Below are 18,909 nucleotides of genomic sequence, written 5' to 3' on the forward strand. Positions count from 1 at the left end.
CGTACGATGTCGTGACGGCGCCTATTCTCTACGACTAGGTAAGCCTAACACTTACTGAATAAATTGATAGAAATTAACCAACATAATTATTAAGCAAAAAAACAGATATTTCTAAGTGAATCCAACATTTACAACATGAAATAACATCCCAAAATTGGTAGTGCAAGTCATAATCTCTACTGAGTTCACTATAAAATCTCTAAATACAACTGTTCCGGAATAGAAATAAACTGTCCAAAAATAACTTCAAATGGTGACTCCGAGGCCTGCGAACCTGACAACAAGTATACCTTAAGTCTCCACAGCAATATTTGATCCGCTATGTAACAATCAATAGACTCCGGAGTACCTGGATCTACAGAAAAAATGTGCAGAAGTGTAATATGAGCACACCAGGGTTAGTACCCAGTAAGTATCAAGACTAACCTCGATGAAATAGTGACGCGGTGCAAGTCAAGATACTCACTAGACAACATGACATGTGCAGTATAAGAGTATAAAACTAATAATGGAAAGCGGAAATCAGCAATGGAAACAAAACCAACAAGTGATATAGACAGTAATACAATAAGAACACCGTGTAGTATCATTAAAGCCAAATAAGGAAACAAAAGGATAATCAATTAATCAAGCCGTTCAAATGCAAGTTTCACAACGAAAACTCTGTGTGGTACTTCATCTCATATTCACAAGTCATGCATCTCAACCCACCATCATATACTCATGGCACTTCTTACCCACATTGTCATGACCCAAACTGATGGGCTGCAACGGGTGCCTGAGTCCTACCTATCAAACACACTTAAGCATGTGTCTTAGATGTAAACCTGAATAACATCTGCTGAATTACGAGAATAATGTACATGAAGGAAATCTGCAGAAAAAAGGCATACATACATATACGTGAAACATACGTAGGGCGAGCCGACAAGGCTGCTATAGACAACTATATAACTCAGAACTGGAAGTCAGCAAGGCCACATACTATCCAACTAGACACACTGTCTAGAGACCTATAATAGAAAAATAATTGTACAAAGATAGGACTAAGCCACGTCATACCCATATATATATATATATATATATACACACAACATATCGTACAAAAATCAAAAGCAGCTCCAGATCAAGTGGAGCATGCTAACTCTCACTGATCAAGGATCCTAAGAAGGGGGACCATCAGCTTGCCTACATGCACCTGCGGGCATGAAACACAGGCCCCGTGTAATAGGGCGTCAGTACGAAAAATGTACTGATTATGTGAGGCATGAAAATCAGTACGTAAATGACATAGATGAAGCATGGAATAAAGAAATCCATCTGTAAATCTGAATAAATTTGTAAATTCTGAAACATTTATAATGTCATGCACGTGCGTACAAATGTTGTGTCATGCATAGGTATGGATGTACATAATATCATCAAGCCACTGAGGGCATCCCATCATATCATGTCGGCCACTATGGGCAACATCATCAGCATGTATCAATATACCTCCTTGATATCATGATACATCTTTCTTGCTCCTAAATGGATAGAATAATGAGAATGATATCATGATACATCTTTCTTTCTCCTAGATGGATAGAATAATGATAATAGTGAGTTTCTCCCATAACCTACCGACGGAACCCTGAAATATTAGGAACACATAATCGTCCTTGATATTTGAGGACCCCATCTTCTATAATTTCAAACTGTGTCTTCTCCTTTTGAGGGATGGTATCCCTATAATAAACTAACACAGGATCCTCGTACTGACATTCCTTTACTCGAGTTACTAACGAGGATGTTGCCGTATCCTAAATAGAAATTCCAATATGACCCGAGTCTAGTAACCGAACTCCAAGACTAGCTAGCTGGTGAACCTCATAGGCTATTCTCCCTCTTCTTCTGGCTGTAAATATGAAAAGCTACCCATATATCTACGGCTGAGGGCATCAGGTACTATGTTTGCTTTTCCCGGATGGCATGAAATATCAACATCATAAACTTTAAGTAGCTCCAACCATCTTCTTTGACGTAAATTCAATTCTTTTTTTCTTGAAGATATACTGGAGGCTCTTATGATCCACATAGATATCAACATGAATGCCATACAAGTAGTGTCTTTACATCTTTAGTGTATGAATCACAAAGACTAACTCTAAATCATGGGTCGGGTAGTTTTTCTCGTGCTTTCTTAGTTGTCTAGAAGCATAAGCTACAAACTTACCATGCTGCATCAGCACACGACCCAATCCAACGCCTGAAGCATCACAATAGATAACATAACCATCGGTCCCTTCTGGGAGCGGTAGAACTGGTGCTGAAGTTAATCTGTCCTTTAATGACCGAAAACTCCGTTCGCAAGGATTGGTCCATTGAAACTTAGTTCCCTTCTGAGTTAACTTACTGGGTATAATAATCTTTTACAATTCAGGATATTCCCCTCTTCGGAGGCCCAAACTTCATCCTTTATCCATCACAATTACGCATTTATCCCACTATTAGGGCAGTATTTCATCTACTATAAATGTTACTAGTCTTAGACTCCTTTGAGTTCATTCGGGCTATACTGAGCCTTCTATAACATAGAGAAACCATTAGCTCTCTTATGAACTTATTCCTAAGGACTTATCCATTCTCGTTACCTTTTCACTCATCTTTTCTTATCCTTCCTCCAGTCTTCCTAAAACCTTGACGCCTTACCATACTTTAGCTTGCGACCTACACATATCTATTTATACTTATTCGCAACCTTTATTCAACTTACTTGCATCATAGATTTCCTTATGTTATTTCGGAAGATTAAGCGAGACATCACATACCACTTTGGTCGAAGGTGCTTATAAGAGAAGAAAATTCCGTTACAAATTTCCTGTAATAACCTGCCAAACAGAGAATCTAAGAACCTTCGTCGGTGTTGTTGGTCTAGGAAAAGTCTTCAATGCCTCAATCTTTTGTATATCCACCCGGATGCCTTCACCCGAAATGATATGCCCAAGGAAAGCTATATAGTTCAATCAAAATTCATATTTAGAGAATTTTGCATACAACTTCCCTTTTTGTAGAACTCTTAGAACGGTACGCAAGTGATTTGCATGCTCAGCCTCTGAACAAGAATATACCAATATATATCGTCGACAAATAGAATTACGAATAGATCTTAAAAAGGGCCTGAACACACGGTTCATCGAATCCATGAATACTGCTGGGGCATTGGTCAAACTGAACGACATAACATAAAACTCAAAGTGCTTGTATCTAGTCCTGAATGCTGTCTTTAGAATATCTTCCTCCTTAACCCTTACTTGATGGTACTCGAACCTCAAGTCTATCTTTGAAAAATAGTTGGCACCTTGTAACTTATCAAATAAATCATCAATCCTCGGGAGCAGGTACTTATTCTTGATCATCACCTTATTCAACTGCCTATAATCAATACACATTCGTAAGGAACCATCCTTCTTTCTCACAAACAATACAGGTGCTCCCCACGGTGATGTACTAAGTCTGATAAAACCTTTTTCGAGCAAGCCCCTTAGTTGTTCCTTTAACTCTTTCGGCTCTGCAGGGGCCATTCTATAAGGGGAATAGATATTGGATGAGTATTTGGCAGTAGGTCAATGACAAACTCAATTTCTTGCTCTGGCGGAAGACCCGGAAGCTCATTGTGAAACTCATTAACTACAGGAAATGGTTACTAACTCTACTTCCACATCCCAAACCTGAACTCAGTGATAAATATAGTCCTTTCTTATTATCTTCCTTGCCTTGCCTTGTGATAGGAGATAAATTTACGTCTTGGCGATGCCGTATTACCTTTACATTCTAAAATAGGCTCTCCTGGAAACTGAAATCAAACCATCTTTGATCTATACTTGATGTTAGCATAACAAAAATCCAATCAATCCATACCTATTATAATATCAAGTTATACCCAACCGAATACCACGTATCTTATCCTTGATTATTATCAAATCTATCACGAGCCATTTCGGGCCACATCTATATATATAGGTAACAATATTAAAACATCACTAGCATAACTAATTTACAAAAAGTTTTATATACATAGGGGTTGACTAGGCTATAGATCTGTCATACCCAAAACTATATACAGGATAATATCTACAAAACCTCTAAGTAGGCAGAACCATTATATATACAAGTCGGGACGGGGCTCCCTGCGTTCTCATAAAACAACCTAACATATTTAGAACCTTGACTTGGTAATATTCCAAGAAGAGGTGGAACTCACCAACCAAAAATTGACACTTGGAGGAAGTCTACAGTAGAGGGTCCTTGCCTCGTCCTATATAAGAACCTCGATCAGACACACATTGAAGAGGAACCTTCATATCCTTATAGGTTACCTTCCTCCTCTTGGCCCGACTACTATCCTCTTCCTCTGTATATCCCATAACATACACAGGCGAACCTTGATTGATGGACTCCCAAGACTGTGGACTATCTGGAACCTCAGAAGAGCTGGTGTCCGCAAATTCCTTGACATAGTTTTGAGCCTAAGGGAAACCCGGTTATGCCAATCCATGTACTACTCCCCTCATACCCTGATCAACGGGTTATGATAATGAAACTAAGGGCCTTGGCGAGGTCGGAACTCCTCTCACCCCATCTGCTGCCGGAGTGGTCGAAATAGCTCGAACGGATGACTCATATGGATCCTCAGATGGATCCTCCTTAATAGAAATCATGATCTCTGATGGGTCTGACTCCATAGTATAACTTATATCTCTTTCTAACACCTTCATAGACTTCTGACTCGTGCTAGCAGCTAGAGTCTTCGGAGGCATCGATGAGAACGTACACATCGTCAGGAACATGAATGCTTATATCGCACGATCTAAGATAAGAAGAGAGGATAACATCCTATATGTCCTGTAGCCTCCTGTCTATAAGTGTGGTGCACAACACACCCATAAACAAGACTGTAATAGACACAGTCTGTAGACAACCCTAGGACAGAACAGCTCTGATACCACTTTTTGTCACGACCCAAACCGATGGGCCGCGACGGGTGCCCGAGTCCTACATGTCAAACACCCTCAAGCATGCGTCTTAGATGTAAACCTGAATAACATCTGCCAAATTACAAGAATAATATACATGAAGGAAATCTGCCCAAAAAGGCATACATACATATATGTGCAACATACGTAGGGTGAGCCGACAAGGCAGCTATAGACAACTATATAACTCAAAACTAGAAGCCAGCAAGGCCACATGCCATCCAACTAGACATACTGTCTACAGACCTCTAATACAAATATACTGTACAAAGACAGTACTGAGCCACGTCATACCCATATATATATATATATATATATATATATATATATATATATATATATATATATATATATATCGTAGTAAAATCAAAAGTAGCTCCGGATGAAGTAGAGCACGCTAACTCTCGTTGTTCAAGGATCCTAAGAAGGGGTCCGTCAGCTTGCCTACCTGCACCCGCGAGCATGAATTCATCCATTCCGATACAAGTTCAACCGTACTAAAATTACCAAATTTCGATATCAATTCATCCATCAAATCATCATTTTACATTTATAAAAGTTTTTCTCAAAATCCTCATTTTCCCCAACTCAAATAACTAATGAAAAGATAAAAATAAAGATGGAATCATGAAATATAATAAATTCTGGGTGAAGAACACTTACCGCAATGATTTGCTTAAGAACCCCACGAAACATCGCTCAAATTCAAGGTCTGCAACCCAAGATATGATAAAAATGGCTAAACCCTCGATTTGGAAAATATGTTATGTTGCCCAGGTATTTGCACATCGGGATCGCGGAAATACACATGCGATCATGAAGAAAAAACAATGAGTGCCTCAAAAATGCACTACACGATCGCGAATGAATCCATGCGATCGCGCAGAAGAAATGACACAACCCCACGAAAAGGCACTATGAGAACGAGGAAGAAGAAATGGGAACATATGTTCATCACTGCCTCAAAGTACGTGATCCTGTACATAGCTATGCGAATGCAAAGAACCAAGTGTCGTTCTAGCAGGTTCAACACTACGTTAACGCGGAAGGACTAATGTGAACGCAAAGAAGTAATCATTCACACGCACGTGATCACAGACCGATCCTTGCAAACACTACACCTACCCAATCGCAGAGAAGGACACCAAACAACAGAAATTTAGCATTCCAAAACATAAGAAAATGGCCCTTAGCAAATCCGAAACACGCTCGGGGCCCCCGGGACCCCGTCCAAACAAACCGTCTAGTTTCATTAAATAACGCGGTCCAACTCGAGGCCTCAAATAACATCAAACAACGTTGAAACCATGAATCGCACCTGAAATCGAACTTATGAAATTTCAAAACTTCCAACTTCCTAAACTCGTACCAAAACATATCAAATCAACCTGGAATGACGTCGAATTTTGCATGCAAGTCCCAAATGACATAATAGAGCTAATCCAACTCTTAAAATCACAACCTTAGCCCATTATCAACCACGTCAACTCTCGATCAAACCTCTCAACCTTCTAGAACTTCAATTACTAATTTTTGCCAAATGCTTCAAATTATTCTACGGACCTCCAAAACCAAATCCGAACACACGCCTAGATCTAAAATCGCCATACGAAGATATTGGAATAATCAAAATGCCATTTTGGAGTATTCTACACAAAAGTCAAAACTCAGGTCAACTCTTACCGCTTAAGCTTCTAAAAGAAGAATCCTTCTTCCAAATTGACCCCGAATCATCAAAAAATCAAACTTGACCATTCACGCAAGTCATAACACACAATACGAAGTTTCTCGAAACTTTCAGCTGCTGAACGGGATGCTAATTCTCAAAATAACCAGTCAGGTCGTTAGAGAGGGACTTTGAGCAGGACCGTATGCGCGGTCTCCTTCTCCGTAAGCAAAACTTATGGATTCATGTATAATCCCCACTTGCAATGGTTTTTTCGTAGGTGTAGTGTCGCAGAAGCGACAAAAAGGCCTCAGAAGTGGAAGTTACCGGGCAGAAATAAGAAATTCGAGGGTTTTGATTCATAATTCATTTCTGGACATAAAGTGCTCGATGGGAGGTCATTTCTTAATGTTCATTAGAGAGATCATTGGGTTAAGGAATTCTAACTCGATTTTGGTTAATTTACAAGAATCTATTATTAATTTCTTCATTAAATTAGTGGTTATAGTTTGAAAATTGGGGGAAAATGGTAGAACTTCTTAGACTAAATTTTTTAGTTTTCAAAAGCAAATTGAGGTCGGATTTCAATAATGATTGTATGTTTGGACTAAATATCGAATGGGTGTTTGGATTTTGTAATTTTTTTCGGGTTCCGAGGCACGGACCCGATTTGACTTTTTAATTCTTTGCAAAGATCGTAATTTAATTGTTGGAATTAGTCTTCTATAGTTATATATATAGTATAAAAGTGTTTTGGCTATATTCGAGTCGTTAAGAGTTGGATAATTGAGGGAAAGGCGTACTAGTGGATTGATTTAGCATGATTTGATGTAAGTGACTTGCCTAACCTTATTTAGGTAAATTACCCCTTAAGATTGGTGTTGTTTGTGACAATTGTGATATGTGAAATCCGTGTACGCAAGGTGATGAGTGTGTACACATGCTAAATGTGGAAATTTCTTATTTTATCTATGAAGATCCTGTTACACCCTATGTTTTCGTACGTGAAAGTATTCCATATGTAAATTGATGTAAGCTCAAAAAGGGATGAAATCGTTCTACACGGCTAAGAAGGTTTATCAAAGTATTAGGTAAATTAGGATGAATGAGACTTTTCAATCATGATTTAAATGCGTTTAAAGTCGTGATATGGCTATATATGTTGTTTGGATTTAAAATATCATATTTAAGTTGTAGAAAAACCGACTAAGGATTTGCTTTGTAATGAAGCGTTTTGAGAAATACATTTCATGTCTTATATAAGGTCTTTTTGTGACATATTATATACCAAAATTAAGGTCTTGGAACCTAGTTTCCAACGGTCCGAACCATTCATTAATACGATAGTGGGGCAGAGAAATATGGATTTTTAAAGTAGGGTCACCAAGTTACGTTGCCGCACTTCGGAGAAACTGGTAGGTTTATAGGCCATGTTGCGACGCCAGTTTCTCCCAATATGTTGAGATTTACTTGGAAATATTTTATATGAAATTAAATTCCTATGTGTCTAGTTTCCATCTCTACAACCCGTTTGTTAATACGATATTGGAGTAGAGAAATACAAGGGTCCGAAGTGGCACTGCTCAAGCTGGCAAGCAGGCAGCTTACCCACCTGCTTGGAGAATTGAGGTAATGGTCTTATCCCCTTATATCTCGTGAACAATACAGATTTTACTCACTCAAAACCACTCTCAAGATATCCAAAATAATGCCTAACATATCTCAAGATCAGAAGAACCAAACTCAAGGAAACAACAACTCAAATCATCATCAAAGATGTTAAATACTACAAGAGAATGCTTCTATGATGTTGTGGTGTGATTGAGGGCTGTTGTGAGATAAGTTAAGATAGGGTTTTGGGTTGTAGCTGCTGTACAAAGTATGTATAACATCTTCTTGATTGTACCTAAGGTTAATCTTGTGTCGGTTGTGTTGTTTGAGTGAAAAACAATAAGATAGCACTTGAAAGAACATGGGATATGGTTGTCTTTTTGGGTGGACTGTTTTGTGGCTAAATATATGATTTGTGGTGGCTAAAAATTGTGAGAAATAATTTGATGGTGTTGTGGCTGATGTTGTTCATATTTTCTAGGTGATAATTAAGTTGATTGAAGAAGAAACGATGAAAATAAGTGAATGACGATAAAACTTAAGGTGCTAGATGTATGGGGCCGTTTTGGAAGGTATTTTGTCGATGTTTTAAACTAGAAATAATATGGTACATATAAGTATGATGTTCTGAAAGTTGTAAACTAATTTATGGAATAAGAGTTGGATTCAATTTATATCTTGTTATGAGTAAAAGCGAGCATGCCGCTCACTATGATTGTTAAGATAATAGGAGAAACTCATACTGGATTATATTGTTGTTGTTTCTATTGTTGGTTATAGTTGTTGTTGTTGGGCGTTGATGACCTTTAGTGGACTTTGGTATGTATTTAAAAGTAGGGGAGTTGCTGCCCGATTTTCCTTAAGTCATACGACTAGCCAAATACATGGTACGACATTATATGTTAACGGCAATATCATATTAATTGTTGTAGATGCAAGAAGTTGTATTGAGCTTTGTTGAGTAATAAGGAAGAGATCATACAGGTATGTTAAGGCTAATCCTTCTTTCTTTTGGCATGATCCAAGTAACGATACGTAATGTTATTCCATAAGTGGTTCTACTCTAGCAGTTCACGATGTCTATATTATTCATTCCTGTAAATTGATATTCAAGCATGTCCAAATATGTATCTAGTTTCCTATTGATGTATTTGATAAAGATGTTAATGTTTATAATATAGAGATACATGCATTTTCATGCATATGCATTTACCACCGAGATACGATCGGTCGGGCAGTCATGCATTTACCACCGAGCTATGGCCAGTTGGGCAATTACATATTTACCATCGTGCTACGGCCAGTTGTGCAGTTATATATTTACCACCATGCTATGGTCTGTTAGCAGTCATGTATCTTCATTTACCATCGTGTTACACCTAGTTGGGAAAACATGCATTTACTATCAGGCTATGGCCGGTCGGGCAGTTACCACCGGTTGGGCAGTTATGTATCATTATTTACTACCAGTTGGAGAGTCATACATTTACCACTGTGCGACGGCCGGTCGGGCAGTTACCACTAATTAGTTGGGCAGTCATGCATCATAAGATATGGATAATAGTATAAAATAGAAGCAATATATATATATAAGGCATGCATATACAGTGGCACTTTACAGATTCAGGTTCAGTCTTATATGTCCTTAATTAATGTTGACTTACTATTATATTTTAGTTCAACCTTACATACTCGGTACATTATTCGTACTGATATCCTTTTGTCGGGGATGATGCATTCATGCCCGTAAGTATAGACAATAAGTTTGACGAGCCCTCATAGTTGACGAGATCAGCATTCAGCGAAGGATCGGTAAGACTGCACCTCATTTGGAGTATATCCGAGTCTACAAGTCATCGTGTTAGAGTTTTACTAAAAACTTATGGATAGGTTGGTACCCTGTCCCATTTGATGTCAAATAATCTTAGAGGCTTTGTAGATAGAGTTTCATTTTGTACAGTATGTCAGAGGCCTTGATAGCCCATATATATTCATGTTTTAAGAAAGTTGGTTCATTGATACAATATTTTTCCACTTATAGTTATACATTACGAGTTGTGGCCATGTTAACCCATAATAGTTAAGAAATAAAAAATGCATTATAGAGTGGTTTGCTCGGGCCAGTACGGCACCGGGCGCCTGCCACGCCTCCCCAGGTTTGGGGTATGACAAAGTGGTATTAGAGCAGTTCTGTCCTAAAGAGTCTACAAGTCGTGTCTAGTAGAGTCTTGTTTATGGGTGTGTTGTGCACCACACTTATAAGCAGGAGGCTACAGGGCATTTAGGACTGTCACTCTTTCTTCCTCTACTAGATCGTGTTGTAGAGCTCAATTGTACAAATTCAAAATCCTAAATTCTATTTTATTCATATTACAACGACACCTACATCTAGAAAGATAGGTTGTAAGAGATTGAATGTGGTTATGGAAGAGTCGCACAGGCACGCATACAAGGACAGAGTCGTACAGGTTACATGATAGAGGTAGAAATAGTTACAATATTATAAGAATTCTGACCACAGGTCGTGGTGTGAGAAAGAGTCCTAAAAGGGGGTAATGTCCTAGCCTTTGGATTTATTCACAGAACAGTTGCCTAGATGGCAAGAAGAGTAGTAAATTATTCGCAAGAGCTATAAGTTATGATAATGATAAGTGTATCAGTCAACATTCAAGGACGAATATTCCAAAGGGGAGAATGATGTTACACCTCATGTTTCCGTACGTGAAAGTATGCCATATGTAAATTGATCTAAGCTCAAAAAGGGATGAAATCCTTCTACAAGGATAAGGAAGGTTTATCAAAGTATTAGGTAAGTTAGGATGAATAAAACTTTTTAATCATGATTTAAATGATTTTAAAGTCATGATATGGCTATATAATTGATGTTTGGATATGAAATATAAAGTTTGGGAAAAATCGGATTTAAGTTGTGGAAAAACCGACTAAGGATTTGCCTTGTAACGAAGCATTTTGAGAAATACATTTCATGTGTTATATGAGGTATTTTTGGTAAATATTATATACCAAAATGAAGGCCTTGGAACCTAGTTTCAAAATGGTCTAAACCATTCATTCCTACGATATTGGGACAGAGAAATATGGATTTTTAAAGTACGGTCGACAAGTCACGTTGTCGCACTTTGGAGAAACTGGCAGGTTTATATGCCATGTTGCGACGCTGGTGTCTCCCAATCTGTTAAGTGTTACGTGAAGATATTTACATAGAATTAAATCCCTATGTGCCTAGTTTCCAACTCTACAACCCGTTTGTTAATACAATATCGCAGTAGAGAGATACAAGGGTTTATAGTCGCACTGCTCAAGCTGCCATGCAGGCAGCTTACCCACCTGCTTGAAGAATTGAGGTGGTGGTCTTATCTCCTTATATCTCGTCAACAATATAGATGTTACTCACAAAACATCACTCACAAGATCTCCAAAATCATCCCTAACATATCTCACGATAACAAGAACCAAACTCAAGGAAACAACAACTCAAATCATCTTCAAAGATGTTAAAGACTACAAGAGAATGCTTCTATGGTGTTGTGGTATGATTGAGGGCTATTGTGAACTAAGTTGAGATAGGGTTTCGAGTTGTAGCTACTGTACAAGGTATTTATAATATCTTCTTGATTGTGCCTAAGGTTAATCTTGTATTAGTTGTGTTGTTTGAGTGAAAAACCATAAGATAGCACTTGAAAGAACATGAGATATGGTTGTCTTTTTGGTTGGACTGCTTTGTGGCTAAATATATGGTTTGTGGTGGCTAAAAATTGTGAGAAATAATTTGATAGTGTTGTGGCTGATGTTGTTCAGCTTTTCTAGGTGATAATTAAGTTGATTGAACAAAAAAAAATGAAAACAAAGTGATTGACGATAAAACATAAGGTGCTAGACGTATGAGGCTATTTTGGAAGGTATTTTGTGGATGTTTTAAACTAGAAATAATATGGTACATATAAGTATGATGTTCTGAAGGTTGTAAACTAATTTATGTAATAAGAGTTGGATTCAATTTATATCTTTTTATGAGTAAAATGAGATTGCCACTCAATATGATTGTTAAAATAATCGGAGAAACTCATATTGGATTATATTGTTATTGTTGGTTATAGTTGTTGTTGTTGGGCTGTTAATGACCCTTAGTAGTCTTTGGGATGTATTACAAAGTAAGGGAGTTGCTGTCCGATTTTCCTTAAGTCATACGACTAGTCAAATACATGGTACGACATTATATGTTAACGACAATATCATCTCACTTGTTGTAAATGCAAGAAGTTTTGTTGAGCTTGGTTGAGTAATAAGGAAGAGATCATAGAGGTATGTTAAGGCTAATCCTTCTTTCTTTTGGTATGATCCAAGTAATAATACATAATGTTATTCCATAAGTGGTTCTACTCTTTTGGCATGTTAATGTTTATAATATAGTGATACATCCATCTTCATGCATATGCATTTACCATCAAGCTACGGCTGGTCGGGCAATCATGCATTTACCACCTAGCTACAACCTGTTGGGCAGTTACATATTTACCACCGTGCTATGGCCGGTTGGGAAGTTACATATTTTCCACCGTGCTGCGGCTAGTTGGGCAGTCATGCATCTTCATTTACCACCGTGCTATGGCCGGTTGCGCAAATATGCATTTACCACCGGGCTACGACTGGTCAGGCAGTTACCATCGGTTAGGCAGTTATGTATCTTTATTTACCACCGAGCGACAGCTGGTCGGGCAGTTACTATTGATCAGTTGGGCAGTCATGCATCATAAGATATGGTTAATAGTCTCATATATATATATTTATACATTCTCTTATATTAGAAGCGAGAGTTGACCAACATGTTTCATCAACATGCATGCCTGGCAATAGGGGTGTTCATAAAAATCCGAAAACCCGAACCAAACCGAAAACCAAACCAAACCGACGAAAAAAACCGATACTTTTTGGTTTGGTTTGGTTTTGGTTTTGAAATTTAAAAACCGATCAAATTTGGTTTGGTTTTGATTTTAATTAAAAAAAACAATCGAACCAAACCGAATATAGGAGTAGCTATTTTAATTTTATTATTACACCTATATATATACACTTTTATACAAAGTTTTAAATTTTTTATAGTAAATATTAATCATTTGCACTTTTAGTACAGTTCTTTACCTTTACATTCTAGTTTAATTGGTAGTTTTCTTTTGTTAAGTGTAAAAATCTATTTCAAGTTAAAAATAATATATTTTTAATTGAGTTCTTAAATTATTCATAACTATTTGATTCAAATATCACAATATAGCTTGGTAAATAATAGATTTCTCAAAGGGCAATTGATTTGATAGTGTTACGTTGAAAATGTGTTCGCCGAAATGTGTGTTTGGTAGTGTATGTCTTATATTTAAGAAAAAATCGACAAATAACCGAAAAAACCAAAAAACCGACATAAACCGAATCGAGAAAAAAATCAACTTAATTGGTTTTGTTTGGTTCTAATATTTGAAAAACCGACTTACTTAGTTTGGTTTCTTTTTAGGAAAAAACCGATCCAAAGCGAACCATGAACACCCCTACCTGGCAACAACATGGGCCCACCCAAACTTTTTATAAAGCCACATTTTTACTAGATATAGTACCAACATGGGCCCACTCAAAATTTTCATTCCACAACTTATATGTACGAACTCCTCAACACTGCCATAGGAGGTGGACCCCATGCAAATTCAGAGATAATTGGTCTTGAAGTTTAGCTATAATTGCAAAGAGATCCTTAGAAATATAAATAAAAAAAATTGAAAGATCATTAGAATATTTTGTTAAATTATTGAAATTATCGGATTGAAAATTTTTTGTGTTATTCAACATACAAGAAATCATTATAATAAACAAAAGAATTGATGTTAGGATTAATTTATAATGCATGCAGTAAGTAATACTTCAAAGATGTATACAAAATTATTTCAATTTTAAATCGTTTTTTAATACGTATCAATATGATATCTTATATACAAATGTACAATATAAAAGATACAAGTGTTTTCCTTATTTCCTTGAAGACATAGAACTCATAATTTTTTTAATGCTCTATATTCAAGGACAAAGAATAATGTCGATTGAGATGGAGTCAGACCCAAAAAATAAAAAAATAGAGAAGAAGAATGAGTAGAAGAAAGAAATTGGAAAAATAAGGAGGAGGAAAGGGAGAAAGCAGGAGATAAGAACACTGAGATGTGCAAAACATTAAAAAAGAATGGAGATCAAATTCAAATACAAGCTCAAGAATATCCGATGAAATTTTGTGAATTTAATATAGTATTATCGGTCCAGTGCGCATCACGGGCTACCTAAATATTAAATAATAAAATTTTATTAAAGATTAATTAAGCATCTTAAACAAAACTTCAACAAAAATTATTAAATAAAGCGTTAACGTATTTCAATAGACCAAATTAATATAAAAACTTCTTTATCAATTTAGCTTATGTATTCCGTAATTTGTTATTACACTTGAGGAATGAAATGAACTAATAAAATATCATCAATAATTAGTAATAATTAATCTTATATATTGCAAAGTCATATTTAATTATTGTGATATATAGTAATTTTTATATAATTTTATTTTAAAAAAGTTAAACTTTATGTCTGAATTCACGCTCAACGAAATAATTGCATCAAATGAATTGCGACGAAGAAAATAACAACTTGACAAATATAAGTAACTTGGTTTAGAACATTAAGCCTTAAGCATCCAGCATTTAATGACCCATTTTAAAACTTAGGACATTTTGATGGTTCCGAATAACATATGTAGTTGAAGAAAGAAAATAATTTTTTTAAAATTTGTGTTTTAAATTGAACTATAGATATTTTTGTAATTGTAAATCAATTCACTAAAAATAACGCGGGAATTATAAAAATAAACAATTTTTAAATAATAAAAAATGATATTCTTTTTTAGGCTGACTAGAAAAAGTACTACAATCAAACCTATTTATAACAACATCCCCATATAACAATACTTCTTTATAAATGCCAAGTTTTTTCGGAACTAATTTTTATGTTATATTATAATATATGTTCTCTATAATAGCACTTCGTTATAACATCCATAAAATTTCGGAACAAACGACGCTGTTATGGAGAGGTTTAACTATACAGGTACATAAAATAGGACGAAAGTACATTACACGCGCGAAGAACATGATAAAAAGGACATAGTATATTACACGTCCACACGTCGTACACAAAACTTTCATTTTTTTCCAAAAGCACGTAAAGTGACTGATTTTCTAATAAAATTGCATAAGATAAAAAAAGAAAGAAAGAAAAAAGTTAAAAGAAATAAAACAGGAAGAACAAACAAAAATGGACTAGGATACCACTTTTATTTAACGTGATTGGACGACAAAAAATATTAAAAATAGTAGACTGAAGATTCTGAATTTGTTGGCAAAATGTTAATTTTTTTTATTTTTTGGAAATTCAAATTAAGCCACCGTTAAATCATGTATAGGTTGAGCAGGTCATTTTCTTTACAAATATTCTTCAGGTAACCTGATTTGCGGTCAGAAAAGAATATATCTTTCTCAATATTTACATCAACCCAATGAATAATGATACATATTTTCACATATAGTTTTTTCACTAAATTACAGTTAATTAATGTACATTATCATCTTATTTTAGACTTAACCATAACGAATTAGTATGATATAATATAAAAAATAAATAAAGAATAAGTTTTACCGTTTTAATCATGGGTGTAAATAATAAGATTTTTAATTAAAAATTTCTTATAAAGTGGGAAAAAACAGACTAAGAAATCCGTGTAGCTGCAAAAAATAAAATTATAAATGCACGTTGCGCACGGGCTTCACTTCACCTAGTATATAAATATGAGTATAACAAGTATGCATATACGGTGGCACTTCACAAATTCAGGTTGATTCTTATATGTCATTAATTAATGTTGACTTACTGTTATGGTTTGGTTACGCCTTACACACTCGGTATATTATTCGTAGTGATGTCCTTTTGTTGGGGACGCTACATTCATGCCTGCAGGTATAGACAATAAGTTTGACGAGCCCTTATAGTAGACGAGATCAGCATTCAGCGAAGGATCGGTAAGACTCCACCTCATTCGGAGTGCATCCGAGTCTATAAGTCATCGTGTCAGAGTTTTGCTACAGACTTATGGGTAGGTCAGTACCCTATCCCATTTGATGTCAAATAATCTTAGATGCTTTGTAGACAGATGTTCATTTTGTACAATATGTCAGAGGCCTTGATGGCCCATATATATATTCATGTTTTAAGAAAGATGGTTCATTGATATAATGTTTTTCCACATATAGTTATACATTACGAGTTGTGGTCATGTTGGCCCATAATAGTTAAGAAAGAAAAAAATAAGTTACAAAATGGTCCACTCGGACCAGTACGGCACAGGCTGCCCGCCACACCTCCCCAGGTTTGGGGCGTGACAGATCCCTTCCTTGCCTTAATAGAGTTGGCTTAACATGTTATAGTCTTTATTTTTAGTCTATTTTCACATGTCTACTTGTCTTATCTCTTACTTGCTAATTGCTCTACATGTTTAGTACAAATTCTTGTTTCCTTTATTTCATATTTATTATTTAACTGTTGAATTCTTTACTTGAAATTATTATTCTTGAAATATCTTGTTGTTGAAATTGGAATTGAGTTGCAAAGGTCGTGATTCCTGTTGACGCAAAGAGTTAAGTTGTGAAATATCATTCTATTGAGTTATTCTTCCGGTTGTTATTATTGCGACTTTATGTATATTGTGCTTGAGCTGTGGGCTCCTTTTTTGTGAAAATCTTTAATTGTTTAGTTTTTCTGGCAAGTTATGATATTGGGCACTTAAGGTGTGATTTGTGATACGTTGTGATACTTATACGCACGCATTGATATAAGGTCTAGGGTTTGAAATGCATGCGGTGAGATAAGGTGGGCTTGATACGCGTGGCTAGTAGGGAAACTACTAGAAGCCATGCGGTGTGATAAGGAGGGCTAAAATGCGGGATGCTATTTCGGAAAAAATAATTTTGAAAACTAAATGTAAGGGCTCCCGCGGTGATATAAGGAAAGATTGTGAATTATTTTTGTGATTTGGGACTACGATGAGGTACCTCAGCAGTGACCCTTGTTGATCTTTCTATATTTTCTATACCTATCTTTTGTTTTTTGTTTCATTAACATGTAAATCCTTGTTTCCTTCCATGTTATATTATCTACATTGATTATGTGTAGTTAACTTTTGGTATTCTCCTTACTTGTTTCATTTCCATTATCATTATTATTGTATTGTTAAATCTTTAGTCCTGTTTGTATTATTTTTAGTAGGGCCTAGACCTGACCTCGTCACTACTCTGTCAAGGTTAGGCTTGGCACTAGTGAGCTGAGTTCGCATTTATTTGGAGACTTCAAGGTACATCTGCACGCGTCTGCAGGCCTCCGAGTCCCCTTCTATCCCTTTCTATATTTTTCCTTCTTTACTAGACACAGTTGTATAGGAATGATTTTGGTATTTTCATAGAGCTTATGACTTGTATTACGACAGGTTTTGGGCTATTGTATATACACTAAGCTCTGGAGATTTTTCCTTATATATGTTGTTGGAGTTTGAGAATTTTAAATTACTATTTCAGTTACTTCCGCATGTTTGTTACACTTACCTAGTCTTTGAGACTAGGTGTCGTTACGATATCCCATAGAGGGAAATTAGGGTCGTGACAAGATATATAGATTAGATTTGTCTGATATCTATTTAGATTATGTCCTATTCATTCAACTATTTCTATTAACTATGTTCCCTTTATAATTCCTTATTGTTAAGGTTGTCCTAAAATTGCCAAGTGGCTTCTTTATAGCTTGTCACTTGGCTTAACCATAATGCACACTACCCTCCTTTTAATATAAAAGGGATTAATAAATTTTAGTTGTAATTTTTATTTTAACTTACTCCAAAGTATAAATAGTCATAGGTTATCTCAATTTACATCTTTGTATGTATTTTTTTCTATTATAGTTTTTTTAATTAATTCTATACCTTCATAATTCTAGCTAATATAGAAGAAAATCTATAAATGGATCAGTACATAGATAGGTATAGATATAGATATAGATATATAGATTAGATTTGTCTAAGAAATATTTGGATTATGTCCTATTCATTCAACTGCTTCCATTAATTATGTTCCCTTTATAATTCCTAATTACTAAAATTGCCAAGTGACTTCTTTTTAGCTGGCCACTTGGCTTAACCACAATGCATACTACGCTTCTTTTATTACTATAGAGATAAATAAATTTTAGTTTTATTTTATATTTTAACTTACTCCTAAGTATAAATAGTCATAGGTTATATCAATTTTTGTCTTTCTAAAAAACAATTCTATTAAAATTATTTTAATTAATTCTTTACCTCTGTAGTTCTAGCTAATACAGAAGAAAATTTATGAGCGGATCAATATACATATAGGTATAGATATATAGATTAGATTTGTCTAAGAAATATTTGGATTATATCCAATTCATTCAACTACTTCCATTAATTATGTTCCCTTAATAATTCCTAATTACTAAAATTGCCAAGTGGCT

This window comes from Nicotiana sylvestris, chromosome 3, assembly GCF_000393655.2.
Source record: "Nicotiana sylvestris chromosome 3, ASM39365v2, whole genome shotgun sequence".
In the NCBI taxonomy this organism is placed as follows: domain Eukaryota; kingdom Viridiplantae; phylum Streptophyta; class Magnoliopsida; order Solanales; family Solanaceae; genus Nicotiana; species Nicotiana sylvestris.